The sequence below is a fragment of the Pinus tabuliformis genome, chromosome J (assembly GCF_031772625.1).
Source record: "Pinus tabuliformis cultivar Carrire ecotype Pingquan chromosome J, CPIR1, whole genome shotgun sequence".
In the NCBI taxonomy this organism is placed as follows: domain Eukaryota; kingdom Viridiplantae; phylum Streptophyta; class Pinopsida; order Pinales; family Pinaceae; genus Pinus; species Pinus tabuliformis.
The window spans coordinates 457,582,541-457,600,754 of NC_142295.1; the positions used below are offsets into that span (position 1 = coordinate 457,582,541).

At 37.6% G+C, this 18,214-nt stretch overlaps 1 pseudogene; it reads right to left on the bottom strand.

Annotated features, from left to right (window-relative positions):
* Positions 1-17,966, bottom strand: part of LOC149227797 (dynamin-related protein 4C pseudogene) — a 37,373-nt pseudogene extending 19,407 nt beyond the window's left edge.
* Between the last annotated feature and the right edge of the window lie 248 nt (positions 17,967-18,214).

Consider the following 18,214-nt stretch of genomic DNA (forward strand, 5'->3'; position numbering starts at 1 on the left):
CTTCTTTTTTTTATTTAAAAAAAATAATAGTTTTTTTTAAAGAAATTCTTTTTTAATTTAAAAATACAAATAATTAAAAATATTTTAATTTTTTTTAAATAAATTTAATTTTTTAATTTCAAATTTAAAAAATTATTATTAAAAATAAATAAATGTGGTCCTCCACTCCCAAGCCGCCTGTGGTGGCGCAGCCGTGGGCGGAGGGCCTGCCTGCAGGCACCTCCACCCATGGTCACGCCACCACGGGGGGCCGGGGGACAGGACGGCGATTCCGGGAATCGCCTTGCTGGCACAGCCGTAGGCAGAGGTGCCTGTGTGTAGGCCCTCCGCCCATGGTCACGCCACGCAGGCCCCTCCACCCGAGGCCGCGTCCCCCGGCCGCACGGAGGGCCACAATTTTTATTTTTATTTTTTTATAATTCGTTAAAAAAAAAATTTTAATTTTTAATTTTTTTTTTAAATTTTAAATTAAAAAAAAATAAATTTATTTTAAAAGAAAAAATTAAATATTTTTAATTATTTGTTAAATAATAATAATAATAATAATAATGTTTAAAAAAATAATTATAATTAAAAAAAAAATTAATTAATTAATTATTATTTTTTTGATGATGAAATAAAAATTGTAGGTTTAATAAAAAAAATTACATTTTTTTAATAAAAAAAATACGCATTTTTTTTTTAATTTGAATTTTTTTTTTTTTTGTTCTTTTTTGTTTTTAATATTAATTTTAGTAGTTTTTTAAATTTTTTTCGTTAATTTTCTTTTTCTTTTTTTAAAACTAGTTTGCTTTTAATTTTTTAAATTTTTTCCCGGTTTTTGCTATTGTTTTTTTTTTTTTAATTTCTCTGTTTTTGCTATATATATATTAAATTTTATTTTTTTTTCCAAATTCTTTTATGATTTGTGAGATAATTTTTTTTAACATTTTTTATTTTTTTATTTTGTCTTTTATATATATTTTTATATTTGTTTTTTTACGTAATCAACATTTTAATCTCAATTTTAGTATTTTTTAATTTTTTTTTTTGTTAATTTTTTTTTTTTTTTTAAATCTAGCTTGTTTTCAAATTTTTTTTTTTTTTACCTACTTAATTTTTAGCTTTTTTTTTTTTTTTTTTTTTTTTTTTTTTTTTTTTTTTTTTTCCATATTTTTGTCTTTTTCTTTCTTTTGCCAATTTTTTTTTATGGTTTACAAGATAATTTTTTTTTTTTTTTTTAAACATTTTTATGATTGATATTTTTTTTTATATTTGATTTTTTTTAGTTTTATATTTTTATTTTATGTTTTGTTTTTAGTATATATTTTAATTTATTTTTTGTTTTTTTTTTTTTCAATTTTTTTTTGTTTTGTGTTTTTTCATTGTTTTAATTTTATTTTTTTATTCTATTTTATGTTTTCACTAATTTTTTTTAAATTTAATGTTTTCCGAGGTCATGATAAAATATTTTACGCCATTATTTCGAAATGTTGAAATTTTACTTTTGACAAAAAAAAAAAAATATATATATATCGTTCTTCCAGAATTAACACTTTTCGTTTTGAGGGTGTTTTTCACCATCATTTTTAAAACATGTTGAAAATTTACCCCCCCCCCCAAAAAAAAAGTTGTTATTCCAGCATCAACACTTTTCGTTTTTAGCACTGTTTTTGATGTTTTTTCGGGGTTTTTTGGCCAGAGTTCCCGTTCTGAGTTTATAGTTTCCATTTCAAAGTTTACATTGAGAGAAGCAGTTGCTTTTTGACAAATTGCTGGAAATGGAGAGCCAACTTCATATTGCAAATATGAACCTAGAAAGGATGTATGAGTTGGAGACACAAATCCTTGTTGCCAAAGAAGCCTTAGTCAAGCATCAGTCTGAAGAGGAGGTAAACAATCCTATGTTGTCTTCAGTTTCCTCAAAGAATGTTTATGTTGGTTCTTTTGAAAAACATACAAGAGGCATAGGGTCCAAGTTGATGTCAAAAATGGGCTATGAAGGAAAATAATTGGGCAAACATGCACAAGGCATAGTTGAGCCAATAATGGTTGAGGAAAGGCCTAAGTATTTGGGTTTTGGCTAAGGACAATCTTATGGAGAAAATTCCAAAGTAGCCATGAAGGCAATTGAAACAGTTCCTAGAAGGAGTTTCATTTTAGGTTCTCTACCTCAAGTTTGTAAAGATTGTATTCATCGGGAATGCAATTGTTTGAAACATACTTTGCAAGAAGAAGGTGTTCATAAGCATGCACTCGAACAAGGGATTTGTGAAAGCTCTAAAATAATTGAAGAGATTGATGGTGTTCCGAAGGTAGCCACTTCTTCATTCGATTCACCTTCTCATGAAGGCAACAAAGGTGAAAGCGGAAGGTATAAATCTGATTTCAATCACATTTCTTTTGATTATGTTAAGCATTGTAAATTTCCACATAAGCATTGGAAAAAAAAATTATGTTCCTTTTGTGGTTTGGTTAACCATAGTGTTTCTAGATGTTGGAAGAAAATGGCCACATATATGAAACTTTTGAAGAAAATGAGGTAAGAAGCCAAAGGTACATTGGATAAGGCAAATTATGTTGTAAAGAGGATGAACATGTGTTGCACCTATTTCCATAATCAAGGACATATTGTTGAAAAGTGTTGGATTTTGAATTCAACAATGCTTCCACGAAATTTGAAGAAGGTGGAAAAAGAAAATGGAAAGAATGGAAAGGAAGTTTCCATAATTGATGTGTTTCAGGAGGATTCACATGTTGATGTCGATGTGCAGTTAAAGGAAGTGCCTTTGATATGGATTGGTAGGAAATGGTTAGAGTTCTTATCCAATTAAGGTTGCATGTATTTTGATTTGATACATTTCTTTGCCAATGGAATGCAAGTTGCAGGGTTTTACCAAAAAGGTGGATCAAAAAGTTGAGTATGAGAATCGCTTTATTACAGCAAAATTATGTTCATTTCAGCGTTGTAAGTACATTTACATATGACTGAGGATCTTGTACTTATGATTGTGCTTGAAAGAAAGTTGAAGAATGGAATACATGCATGAGAATGGTATGTATGAACAAAGGAATGTTGATGATTTCATTGTATTTAAACATGTATGTGTAATTGACTTGATGGTCTATTACTTTGTTTAAACATGCATGTAATGTCATATCGACTTGGAAAAGTTGATTTTGTCTCCAATACTAAAAAAGGGAGATAATGATGAAGTGTTTCACAAGAGGTGGAATTCTTTCTACTTTGAAAAAGAATCGTCAAGTTCTTTTTATACATGCTTGACTTGGATAGTCAGTTGTTTGAAAAAGGTATGTTTTTGTCGTCTTGTGATTTAGTCGTTCATTTGTACACAAGATGTAAGAGGCATGATGATGATTCACATGAAGTGAATTTATGTCGTCAAGTTGTTTCTTACATTATGTTGTTTTTGACAAGATGTCAGCAGAAGATTTGCAGCAGCAAAAGTCACCATAGAAGTGGCTTGGCAATAAGTGGTTTGACCCACCTCGGGTCGATGATTGAGGAAGTGATTTTCAGCTACCTTGTATAAACTTCTCAACAGAAATTCTGAATGAGGTCAAGGAAGGCAGTTCTTAACAGGAGGACAAGCATATCGAGGAAGGGAAGTGTCAACTACCTTCGAGTTTTGGTTCAAAGACACTAACCATGCAAGGCAAGTGTATAGAGGCTGAAAGAAGAGGGTGTTGTACTCTCATCTACTGTACAAATTAGTATATCAGTGTTTTGGGGTCCAAAAGGTTCCTAATGGTAGGAGTGATCAGATATTGATCAATGACTTAAGCAATAGCTCAAATTTCAAAGTGTTTGAAAGAGTGTCGATCCTGAGCGACTGGATAGATCTCATCTTCCTAATTTCGGCGCCATGAATGGTTCAATAAACCGACACCATATGAACGAGTTATCGCAATTTGAAAAGTCCAGTAAACTGCAATTTATGGACATTTGACCAAGATTAATTTTGTTTTTGGAAATATTAAAAAAAAAGTATATTCTTTGGAATATTCCCTTTTGAGGACCAATCAAGGGCCGACATGTGGCAAGCACGGAGACCGCCACGTGGCCCTAGAATGGTTATGTAAAATTTTGTATAATTCCAACGGAATCGAACCTGCGACCTCTAGCAAGACAGGGCAGCGCTCTACCAACTCCGTCTGACGATGTTTCTTAACATACAATGGTTGCATGGTACATTTGTGTTATAACAGGTTGAGGTTTAGGGGTAGGACTGCCAGCTCTCTTACCCGCCAGCAGCCCCATGAAATTGTTCACACGTATTGCAACGTAACTGTCGGTTGCAAACAATGTACACGCGGTTGCATGTTAATTGACCGCCAGTTCTACGGGGAGTTTCCCTAACCGTTACAGATTAACCGCCTCATATTCATGCCCAACAGTTGTGGTAACAACTACCTCTGACAGTCTGGCTTGGCAGAGCAGATAAAAGGTGGTTATGCTAATTTTAACTGGAGTTGAGTGTAGTTAACCAAATTTGGTGGAGAATCCCTAGGGGATATTTCCTAAATGCACTCCAGGAGTAGTTTTCGACTAGGGAGAGTGAAACAAGAGGCTAGATAGGCTAATCGGAGCCTTTTGAAGCCAATGGAATAGTCCAGAGAAGCTGAAGAAGTCGTCTTCATAGATATTTTCATCCAGGGAGATTTTGGAGCTTAGGGCCACTATGAGTTGGACGCAGTTGTAGGAGCTACCAGTACTCGTTCTCAGCGAACCAACAGTTATTCTTGACTGTAATGAAACTTCTAAATCCATTGCAGGGATTTACAAAAGAATTTGAAGACTTCTAAAGGCCGAGATGCTACAGGGAAGTTTCAGGTAGCCTAGTGCTAACCGTGGAGGAAGGCATAGTTTGGGGATGCAGTGCTCATTTTGAGCAAATGATGAGACTATTTTCAGTGTATGATATGTGCTGGAGACAGTAGATGAGTTAGTGCCATTAAGAAGCTCAATGTAGCTCAGAGCACTGATTGAAGGAATCAAGTCTAAGAGAGCTTAGATATGTTTACAGAGTGATGACAGCCATGGCAGGGATATAGATAGTATTATAATCCCATTGGTTCAATTCAGTAACCTTTGGAGTTAAGTGTGGAACTTGTAAAATAAACTTTGCCATAATCCCAAATAGCCAAGTCAAGATGACAAAAGCTCAAGGAGACGTAGCCCACGATATTCGGGTGAACTCCTAGATTAAATTTGTTGTTATGTGTGGTTGTTTATTTGCTGCATTATATGGTTGTTATATGTGTTTAATATCAGCAGAAACAAATGGACTTAAAACACTTAAACAGTTAAAAGAAAACATACACCTGTTTCAAGTATTTAATTCTGCAAATGTCATATATAAGCTAGATCATTTATTTGTTTAACTGAGTGGGAGGTTCTTGTAAGAATAACAAGTTATAAAACCCCCATTTCAGATCAAATAATTACCAAGAAACATGTAATGATATATCAATAGGTGAAATATTCTAATAGTGAAATTGTTCAATGTGGTAAAATGTGCACAACACAAATAATATGATCATTTCATGTGAGTCTACACAAAATTTTAAAAAATAGAACCACGTGGGATTTTTATGTTAAAAAGAAAAATAAAAAAGAAATTAAAGACTTGGATATATATTCTTGTACAAAATAATATTATTTACATCTTGAACAAAACATAGTAACTCATTCCCATATTGAACCACTATATCGATAGATAAACTAGAGAGACTACAAACTATGTGAAGAAAAAAAACATAAAAACAAAAACCATGGCAATTTTGTATCATTGGGTCTCTGCAAGACTCTATATGCGCTACATAATGATTCCCTGTATGAAGAAAATTCCCCAAATTAAGTTTTGATTTATTGCACTTCTAGTTCTCATCTACATCACAGAGTAAAATAGGAATAAAATGGTATGAGATCCCTAGAAATCCCATTGTGATTAGAAGGGACTTGTCTAGTTTTGGTGAAGCATTATAGTGTGTAAAGAGGACATTTGAGAAGATCCAGGGAAACCTCCACTAAAATTGTGTCTCTCATTATGCACAGGGATGTCAATTTTAGTAACTTCTTGCCACAAAACATAGGACGCCCATTAGAAATTTCTTCACCAAATAAAAATAAAAAAATCGTTGGCAAGCTCTAGGTAGGTAAACCAGTGGAAACCATAAAAAGGAAAGAAAGAATTGTTCCTTTAAAGTTGCCAGGATTGTATAAACCTGAGAGATAATATTAGGTGACGAGAGTGAGACGACAATTAAGAAATCACGAACCTTAGTATCCAGGCTACCATTCCCACCACACTTATCACAAATGGCATGATTGTTATCGGAATACCCCATAATTATCCCAATGTATCTCCAATGCACTGTGCATTATTTTTGTTGATCATTGTAGATATATCAACAATATTCATTGTGTGCAACGCCAATTTCATCTTTCCTTAACAATATGTGTCCAAAATGTTTACAACCTCCGACGTCAACTGTCATATACCAGTCGCCTGAGATTAAGGTTGATGGATACACAATCATGTACATGGAAATACATCTTCTCTAGAAGAGAGTTTATCGGTGAGACTAGGCTAGAAGACGTTAAGGCTGAAATAAGATATCAATATTTTTGTCCAATACTAACTATAATTTTTCTAATTATAATAAAAAATAATTTATTTATTTCTAAAGTTTAACATTAGCTTTTCATAATTCAAATCTAAACTAATAGCAGCCAAACTACAAATCAATTGTTAAAGTTCTTTCAAGGCCCAAACTAATAAGCTTAACAGTTTTAGAACTAACTTAGACATGGTTTTGAGGGTTTTTTGAACTAGATTTAGTAAATAAAGTCACAACATTTTTCTCAAGCAAATAATTACATTTCTCCATCAAAGATTAAACATCCAAGCATAACCTAATGAAATTATATAAACATCCAAATGTATAAATTTAAACATTCTTTTTACCATTAATTCAAAAAATCATATAACAAAATGAAAAATTGTAATTTGATAAAAATATTATGTAGTAGAATTCCTTTGATAATTACGGTCAAATAAAGTTCAAGTTGTAAAACGGTTAGACTTCTTTTTCAAATATTAATTCATGTTGGGAAATTTTCAGACGGAAATTTTCAGACAGATGCACTGAAATGTTGTGTGGGAAAGTATTTTTTCAAGAAATACCATGCAATTGTGTGGGAAATACAAAAAAAAAATATGTGAGAAAAAAAGAACCTGAACAAGTTAAATTTCTTACATTTTAGCGATGGAATTTCTTACTTTTAGCGATGGCCTTGGGGTTTCGAATGAGGCTTTTCTTACATTTTAGCGATGGCCTTGGGGTTTCGAATGAGGCTTCATTTTTCGAAATGGCCATCATTCCGTTTTCTAACTCTGCATCCACTCTTTTTTATTTGGGTTGCTATTTCCTCTATATTGCTCTTTACTCACTTATCCACTCAATTCCACTTTACTTTGAAGGGTGTTAGTTGATGAGAAATGCACAAATCTATTAAATGAAATGGAAAAACTGGGCCTACTATCTAGAATGTAGAGCAGATTGACTAAATATGACTCAGCAGCTAGCTTCCATGGGGATGGAGAGCCCAAAAATGCACAAATCTATTAAATGAAATAGACAAACCGGGCCTACTATCTAGAATGTAGAGCACATCGACTAAATATGACTTAGAAGCCAGCTTTGATGGGGATGGACTCGTCTCTAATCCCGGGGAGCCAAGCCGAGTAGTAACCATGTGGCTCCTTGGTTTTGCCAAGGTTCGAATCCAAGGAAGTCCCAATACCTTTGTTGGTGATCTGATCTTGAAGCTAGTTGAAAAAATCTTAATGGAGATTATGTGAATGGGAAACGAGAATGAATTTATGTATTTCAAATTAGCTTCTTCAATATCTAATTCAATATAATTATAATTATGAGGAGATTCATACGAACATAACAGAGATTTAGGAAAGCTCTGAACCATTCCTGTATAGTAATTAACTGTAAATGCGAGGCTTGACTTGTCTTTGAGCAATTTTGTGTTTTAATTATAATTACAAAGAGATCCACACGCACAAAGCAAAGATTTAGGAAATCTAACCATTCTTGTACAATGATTAACTGTAAATGTGAAGCTTGATTTGTCTCTAAGCAATTTTGTGTTTTAATTATAATTATGAGGAGTTACATAAGCACAAAATAAAGATTTCTTAAATATCTGAACCATTCATGTATGGTAATTAACTGTAAATGCAAAGCTAGACTTGTTTCTGAGCAATTTTGTGTTTTAAATGATTATAATCTGCAAATCACAACTAACTATTAGATCCACAAACACCAAGTATATTTATCACTTTCATTAACCTAGTTCATCATTCCATAGTTCCACCAACCTGGATATTGTTGAAGTCATCTTGTCCTTGTCTTCTCTGTGACGTAATTCAATCTGCCCTCATTCCTCTACATTAAAAGCCTTTATGATAACGAAGAACCGCCATTTCCAACAAAATCTATATGCAGATTCCATGTGGGATGTGGGAGAAAGACAAGTATTTGACATATAAAATAGAAAAATTTAAAACCGGTAAATTTTTTATACACCCAGTCATTATGACATTTTGAAAAATTATCAGCAAGTCAACAATTACGTGCTTATTTTAAAATAACCCGTATTTGACGGCTAAAAAATGGTAAAACGTGCATACAGGCATCAATTTTAAAGCCTGGTCCAGATTTCTAAACTGGCGAAATAACATTTCCCAAGTTGGCATGTCTTATTTTCTTTTCATACAATTCCTTCTATCGTCCAGATTTCTAAATTGGCGAAAACCTTATTGAAAAGATAGTTATGGGAATCTTTTGATTATCCCTCTACTTTTAAAGAAGTAAATTGTCTTCCTACCTTTACTCCTCTCATTTAAGACAGAAAAATTTATTGGAATATAAATAAAAACTGGAAAAATAGTTTTGTACATCAATTACAATACCACCTTCTAGAGTATATTTTTCTTTTTACACAAATCAAGTAGAACAAAGTCGTCATATGGTTATTGCGTCGAAATTAATTCTTGATGGCAACAATGAGAATTGTCAAGGCTCGAGCCCTGCCCACGCTACTTGAAAACACACAAAGAAAAAGCGTTAATAGGCTAATTGAGATGATGCTCAATGGCAACGGAAAATAGAACTTTCGAAGCCTCGCTGCAAAGATTGTCTCCAGATTGGCTTAAGAAAACCCAAGTAGTCACAATTTCTATAGAGGCAACAGCATTACCTGACTACAACAGCATTACCCACAGAGTTCACTGCTACTTCGGAAAATAAAATATTGTATCACCATGAAATTAAGGAAGCCGGTACATAGCTAATGAACTGAATACATAATTTACGCTGGATAAACTTTCGACGGGACTGTAGGACTGGTCGTTATGGTAAGAAAAAAGAAGAGTAATCCGATCAAGGTTGGTGATGTCTCAAACCTTTGTAATCCGATCCATGATAGTCTCAACAGTGTTCTTGGACTCTGTGAGCATACCGATGTTGTTGGTCAAGCTATTCTGCTTATTTGCAACCTCCGGGCTCTCTTCCATTATCTCCTCCATGGAACCATATTTGGGACCTCCCACTTGGGTGAGAAACTCACTGGTAAACTCAGTCATCACCAATTTTTTGCACATGAACTGTAGACGCAAAGGAATTCCATCACCCATCCTCAGAGTAACCACCCTCCAGTAAGCCATCAAGCTCATCTGCATATCGTAAGCTGCCGCCACGCGTTCAGGAGGAAAATCCAGTATGTTCGACACATCCACATCAATTCCATCCAGTTCAACCATGGCGTAACCACGCCTGGCATGACTGAGTCTGTCAATGAACTGTCTCTTCAATATGTGTTAGGATATTCTGACACATAGGATATAGTTAAGTTCAACTTGGTCTAGTATAGAGTTAGGTTAGAGTTAGGTAAAGTGTGTTTCTTTACCGTTGTACATTTTGTAACTTACAATCCGACGGTCACGATATGTAGTGATCCGACGGTTCACTCTCACCTCGGTATTACCGACACTTGATCCGTGGCTTGACACCCGATTGGTCCATGAGTTCTATTTAAAGCGCATGGAGGGTCATTGTTCGGGTAATCCGTGCATGAGAGAAGCTTATGTAAATTTTCATTCTTTGATTAATAAATTGCCTGTAGTACCCACGTTGGGACAGGCCGTGGACTGTTTCCCTCCTTGCACTTTGAGGGTTTTAACCACGTCAAAAATATTGGTGTATTGATTTGAGATCTGGTTGTGAGTGGTGTCCTTTTGGTGTTCTTTCTGAGGAACTTACCCTGTAAATTCCTACATGGTATCAGAGCTATTTGAGGGCCGCATCAGTTGGTGATCCAAATCTGAAGCCGGTAGAACTGCATGCGGCTGTCGTTTCCTAGATCTGTTGTTTCTGACTGCTTTCGGGCCGAGAGGACTGCTCTTTTGCATTCGGATCATCTGTTCCAGTGAGGAACCCTTTTCGTTTCACGCGAAAAGGTTTCCGGTAGCCCTAGCTGCGTCATTTTTCAGATCGGGAGGTATACAGTGTTTTTTTTTACAGTTTACTGTTATTTTCTCTCTGCTTATTTCGGTCTCAGTTTATTTAGCCTTTTTTTTTAACCGGATCTATACCTTTCATTTCTGCGTATGCTCTTTGCCCTGCGACTCTGTGCGATCTGGGCAAATCAGAAACAGAAAGGAAGGATTTTTCTCATGCGTATGCTCTTTTCCCTGCACCTTAGTGTGATCTCGGAAAATCAGAAACATTGAGAAAAATATTTAGTTTTTTGGCTAAAGCTAACTTTGAGATTTTTTTTTTAAATTTCTAGTTTTTTTTTGGCTAAAGCTAACTTCGAGCCGCAAGGTTCGTTTTTCTTTGCATATTCGTGTTGGGTTTTGTGTTTTGTGTTTTGTGTTTTGTAGGGAAAAAGAGCTTTCTCAAGGTAAGCACGCAAACCAAGCCCCCCCCCCCCCCCCCCCCCCCTCTCTCTCTCTCTCTCTCTCTCTCTCTCAAATTTTTTGTATAGATCAATTGGTTCAAAGCTATTTTAAGAGGGTAGAGGTCTTGGGTTCAAGTCTCCTTTTTGTGGGGGCGGATTTTTTCATTCCCGCACATTCGCGCACTTTGCCGGCAACTTCAACAATTTTTTTTTCAAAAAGCCATAACTTCTTCATCTGGAAGCCTTTTTCAGAGCCGTTTTTTTTAAAACCGCCTATTTTTTCGAGATCTATCCATTGGAACACTTACTTTCAGCATCTTCAGCTTCAATTTTTTTTAAAAAATGGAAAGTCCATGCCAAGTCATTCTTGACAGCACTAACTACTTCCAATGGGTAGCCTACATGGAAGATTTACTTAGAAGTAAAGGTCTCTTCAGAATAGCCACAGACCAAGAGAAGAAACCAAAAGATGAAGACAAGGTTGCAAAATGGGAAAATAGACAAGATCAAGCACGTGGTTTGGTAGGGATGTCTATTTCTCCTGATCTTAGATTCCACATTGCAGACCTTGAGACTCCTCATGAAGCATTAGAAAAACTCGCTAAAGTGTTTGGGATTAAAAATGAAATTAGAGCCCATCAACTTGAAAATGAGCTGCTTACTTTGGATCCTAATAATTTTTCTTGCATTGAAGATTTCTTGTCCAAATTCAAGACCCTTAGATATCTCTTGGAAGGTGTTAAAGTTAAGAAAGAAGATGGTAACCTTATTTATTCCATCCTTACTAAGTTGGGACCAGCCTACTCTGTATTTGTTTCCACTTTCCATTCTACAAGGGAAGCTTTCATTTGTCAAGGAAAAGACTACAAGGCCCCTTCCTTTGACTCCTTTTGTGATTCCTTAATAAGAGAACAAGAAAAACTCTTACACCTTGGTCTTCTTAATCTTGGAAACTCTTCCACGAAAGCGTTAGCCGCCCAGCAGCAACCAAATTCAAGGAATCCTAAGAAGTCATATCCCCAAAAGAATGGTCCTAAACCATCTCAGCCTCAAAATGAAAGATCATTTCAGCAAAATGATAAGACCAATAAAAACAAATGGAAGAAGACTGATAGACATTGTAACTTTTGTAATCGAGATGGCCACTTAGAATCTAAATGCTTTAAGAAGATGGAAGCCTTGGAAGCCGCAATGAAGAAACATAACATCCATGTGGAGCCTACTTCAACTTCAACTTCCGGAATGGCACTTTCTACATGTCATTGTCAATCATCTCAGTCTGGTTATGCATTAAATGTATCTTCTTCTTCTTCTCATTCTCATGAGTGGCTCATTGATTCTGGAGCCTCTTGTCACATGGCCAAAAACCAAGCCATGTTTTCTTCTTTAAATGATTGTAACACCAAAAATATATATATTGGTGATGATAGATCTCTTAATGTTGTAGGGACTGGAACTGTTCATCTAGACAATGGTCAGTTTAATGATGTATTATGTGTTCCAACCTTATCCTGCAACCTTCTATCTGTCTATCAGATAACTCATTCAGGTGAAGGTAAAATTGTTGAATTTTCACCTCATGATGTTGTAATCAAGGATCTAAAAGATCCTCAACAGATTCTAGCTACTGGTCTTGCTGATGATTCCAAAAGGTTGTATAAGTTTCACAACTTTGGGTCATCAAATCTTCCCTCAGTATTTGTTGCTCATAATGATGAAGTGAGCAAACTTTGGCATGAGCGATTTGGTCACTTAAACTATCGCTCCCTTCAGCATCTATGTAAAGAAAATATGGTGACAGGTCTTCCTATGGTATCTTGCAGAGATGGTGTTTGTTCTGGATGTGTACTCGGAAAACATCATCGGGACAGTTTTGACAAACGTGCCTCTTGGCACGCCTCAGCCCCTTTACAGCTTGTGCACAGTGATTTATGTGGTCCTCTTCCTGTTGCTTCTTTCTCTGGCTACAAGTACTTCTTAACTTTCATTGATGATTTCTCCAGACGCACTTGGGTATACTTCTTAAAACTCAAGAGCGAAGTATTTAACACTTTTTTGGCCTTCAAAACCTTTGTTGAAAAACAATCTGGACATCAAATTCTTAAGCTAAGAACTGATAATGGTGGAGAATATGTTAAAAACACATTCATCAACTTTTGCACCGAAAATGGAATTCAAATGCAACATACTGTTCCATACACTCCACAACAAAATGGTGTAGCTGAAAGGAAAAATCGCACCTTAAAGGAAATGGCTAATTGTATGCTGCAATCTAAAGGACTCAGTCTTAGTTTTTGGGCCGAAGCAATTAATTGTGCAAATTATATAATCAATCGCACTCCTACTAAGGTTCTAGAGAATATCACTCCAGAAGAAGCTTGGAGTTCCATTAAACCAGATGTAAGTCACTTTCGTGTGTTTGGAAGTGAAGCATGGGCCCATATTCCAGATGAAAAGCATAAATCTTTAGAACCTAAGAGTGAGAAATGTACTTTTGTTGGATATTCTGAAGATGTAAAAGGTTATAGACTTATTCCATTTAAGTCCAAAAATGTTATCATTAGAAGAGATGTAAAATTTGATGAAAATAAATCGACCTGCGAGCCTAGTCCGGCGGATGTGCCACCTCTTCCTATCTCTTCTACTTTTGAAAACATTTCTTCTTCAGATGATGAAATCGAGGATGATAATCCTCCCCCACCTTCTCAAGATCCTCAACTTCCAAGATGGGTCTGTGCTACTCGGGATGCAGCAGGTGATCTTGCCGGTGATCCTACAGATCAGCGACGTACACGTTCTCAGTTTGAAAGAGCCTCTTCTTTACTGGCTCAAGCTCCAGTAAATCATGATCCTGACACTTTTGCAGAAGCTTCAGGCCATCCACATTGGGAAGAAGCTATGAATGAAGAATATCATTCATTGATGACAAATGATACATGGGATCTTGTTCCTCTACCAAAGGGACGCAAACTTGTTAGATGTAAATGGGTTTACAGAACCAAGTATGGACCAGATGGGAAAGTTGATAAACATAAAGCTCGTCTCGTTGCTAAGGGCTTTTCATAGGTTGAAGGCATTGACTACACTGAAACCTTCTCCCCTGTTGCCAAAATGAACTCTATCCGCCTTGTTCTTTCCCTTGCTGCCTCTTTAAAATGGGAAGTCCATCAGATGGATGTTAAATCTGCCTTCTTGCATGGGGACTTGCAGGAAGAAATCTATATGGAACAACCCATTGGCTTCATACAAACAGACTCCAACCTTGTTTTTCGACTTAAGAAATCCCTTTATGGCCTCAAGCAAGCTCCTCGGGCTTGGTATGCCAAAATGGATAGCTTTCTTTTAGAATCTGGCTTTTCTAGGTGTCATTCTGACAATACTGTCTACACCAAGAAAGTGGGCAACTCTCTTATCATCCTTGTTCTTTATGTTGATGATCTTATTCTTACTGGTAATGATCCCAACCTTATAAACCATGTGAAGTCTGGCCTTAAAAAGAAATTTGAAATGACAGACTTAGGACACTTACACTATTTTCTCGGTCTTCAAGTCTTGCAATCCCAGGAGGGTATTTTCCTTTCCCAGTCCAAGTATGCTTGTGATATTCTTCATCATTTTCACATGGAAGACTGTAAGCCAGCCCCTTCTCCCTTTCAGTCTGGAGTCAAACTTTCAGTCTCTTGTACTTCTCCTGAAGTTGATGCTACCCTATACCGTCAACTTGTCGGAAAACTCTTGTATTTAACCCATACTCGTCCTGATCTTTCCTTTGTTGTTGGCCTTGTTTCTCGTTTTATGCAAAACCCCCGTGAAAGTCATTGGAAAGCAGCTAAAAGAATACTTCGTTATGTTCGAGGTACAATACAGTTTGGGATTCATTACAGTGCCAAAGCAGCTCCTCTGTTAGTTGGTTTCACTGATTTTGATTGGGCTGGTGACCCTGATGATCGGAAGTCTACTGCTGGTTATGTCTTCACTCTTGGTTCAGGACCTATTACATGGGCTTGTAAGAAACAGGCTGCCATTTCTCTTTCGTCAGCAGAAGCAGAGTATCGTGGTGCCGTGGAAGCTAGTAAGGAAGCCTTGTGGCTTCGTCAGATCCTATCAGAGTTTGGCTTTGAGCAGCAGCATCCAACCACACTTTGGTGTGATAATCAAAGTGCCATTCAGCTATGCAAAGATCCAGTCCAGCATCAGCGCAGCAAACACATTGAACTACACATGCACTTCATCAGAAAGCTCATTCATGACCATGTTCTTGAAGTGCAATATTGTCCAACAGATGATCAGGTTGCAGACATCTTCACAAAGGCTCTCACAGAGGCGAAGTTCACTAAACTTCGATATATGCTTGGAGTTCAGGAAGTTGTCACTAAGGGGGGATAGGCTCTAGTGCCTCCTTCCTTCTCCTATTGTGTCATATTTGTAAATCCTTCAATCCTATCCCAAGTTGTTCTTAAGGGGGGATGTTAGGATATTCTGACACATAGGATATAGTTAAGTTCAACTTGGTCTAGTATAGAGTTAGGTTAGAGTTAGGTAAAGTGTGTTTCTTTACCGTTGTACATTTTGTAACTTACAATCCGACGGTCACGATATGTAGTGATCCGACGGTTCACTCTCACCTCGGTATTACCGACACTTGATCCGTGGCTTGACACCCGATTGGTCCATGAGTTCTATTTAAAGCGCATGGAGGGTCATTGTTCGGGTAATCCGTGCATGAGAGAAGCTTATGTAAATTTTCATTCTTTGATTAATAAATTGCCTGTAGTACCCACGTTGGGACAGGCCGTGGACTGTTTCCCTCCTTGCACTTTGAGGGTTTTAACCACGTCAAAAATACTGGTGTATTGATTTGAGATCTGGTTGTCAGCGGTGTCCTTTTGGTGTTCTTTCTGAGGAACTTACCCTGTAAATTCCTACAATATGAGCAGCCTGTCGTATTCTTCTATGTATGAAGGACTGAGAGTGGAGTCCACCAATTTCTCCATTTCGATGGTCTCCCTCACGTGCTTCTCGCAATCATGCTTCTTTTTCACAACAAGATTCTGAGCAACTCTCCGTGCCTCGTCCTGCAGCCGCGGATGGAAACGGCAATAGCAGTCAATTACTCGCAGTAAGACAGTTTCCATGTATTCCCAGACATTGAAGACCAGATCCAAGCTCCTGTCGGCGATCTGGTCCACCAGAGCCTGCAACAGGTTCTTGAACACTGGGCGTGACAAGAAGTTGGGAAGCCCAACGCCCTTAGCCTCATCCAGCATCTCCGTCTCCTTCGCTAGAAACTTTCCACTCATCGAGCCCGTCTCGCGGAGATAGGCGTAGTAGCCTTCAAACATCTCCCAGAGCCGAGCCGTGCAGTGCATTTTCCGGTCATTCTCGAACTCCTTGAAATCCCCCTCGATCAGAATCTTGTTGAGACTTTCTTCCATTGACTTCAGCCGCTTGTAGAACAGCACGTTGGCCTCACCCGGACTGCAAAGATGCTACGGCAGATTGGTCAGCTCCACCTGCCGTTCCGAGAGCATGGCCGCTATTTTCTTCACAACCGTGGGCATAGATTTGTTGATGCTTTTCCCTTGAATTTGCATCAATTTCTTGGCCAAAACAGGGATCCCCACTATGGACTTGTCGATCTTTTTGAGCTTTGGATGGCTCTCGAACAATACCTTCTCGTTCTTCCGCGCCTGCTCGTTGGTTTCGTCGCCGATGCGGTTCATGACGCAGACATACCCCAGGCGTATGTCGACGGCGTTCATGGTGACCTTCTCGAGAAGCCCTTCAGGCGCGCGGTCGCATTTGGTGACGACGGCCAAAGTTCGTTCGCCGCGTTCGTCTACATCCTTGGACTTTTTGATTGAATCGCAGGTGGAAAAATCTACATTTGCGGTTATGACATTCAGAATAATGCTTTCCTCTGGAATTATGTAAAGCATTATGATTTCTGAAATCTGTTCATATATATCCGGCGGCTGACCTGATATGGGCACCCAGGTAATACCTGGCAAGTCCACCAGTGTCAAATCCGGAGCTCCCTCTCTTACAATCTCGAGCGTTATCGGATTGTCGCTTATGCAACACCCTTTTCCCGCGATGGCGTCTGTAGCATTTTTTATTTTCTCTGTTATCTCGTATTCTTCAATTCGCTCTTCCTTGCCCGGGTATTTAATAGAAATCGACGCTTGCGATCCATCTTTGCAACTTTTTAGGCACATAACGAGCGGGACTCGCGTGCAAATACCTTGGCCTCTGGGGAGCTTGACCCCGGCGAGAGATTCTAACACGCTTGATTTTCCACTGGACTGATCTCCAACAACAACTATGGTGGGGAGCTCGATGCCCTCCTTAGAAATATCCATATTACGCAGCTTGTCCACTACATCCAGCAGCGGGCGGACTTCCTGATTGTATGACTCATCAATGCAGCTTGAGGCGTGGTGCATGATGCCTTTCCCCTTGTTGTTGTTGTTTGACAAGAAGTCGCGGCTCGAGGCCATCGGCGCCACATTCTCGTAGCATGAAATCGTCATGTCTGTGCTGGCAAAGGCCTCCAGTTCGACATCCTCGTCGCTGCTGGCAAAGGGCTCCGGCGGGACTTCACTGAAATCGCCTTGCATTAACTTGGACATTAACAACCTTTCGCTCAAGCAACTGGTCGACATGTTGGTGTATGTTGCTGCGAAGAGAAAAGCAAAGCTAGAATTGCAGTAGCAGAAGAAGCGGAAATGAGTTTACAGAAAAAGGGAATGGCTGGAGAAAACAGGATGAAAGAAACCACTGGTTTGGGCTCTTCTTATGGAACTTGCTTACAGAGACCTTCCTGGAATCCAATGAGGCAGGCCGCAGATACCCAATATCTCGTACCTAAATGTAATGATCGAGGTGATGTAACTTTAGTGGAGGACATCGCATCAGAATAACTTTTACCGACATTAAATATGGGGGCCATTGGTGGCACTGTCGCACGAACCACAACCGGCGGTGGAGCCAGGCTTTAAAATTGACGCCTATGTGCACGTTTTACCATTTTTTAGCCGTCAAATACGGCGTATTTTAAAATAAGCACGTAATCGTTGATTCGCTGATAATTTTTCAAAATGTCACAATGACGGGTGTATAAAAATTTTACCAGTTTTAAATTTTTAAAACTATATTATATATTTATATCTATTTTATATATCAAATGCTCTGCATATAGATTTTGTTAGAAAGGGTGGTTCTTCATTATCA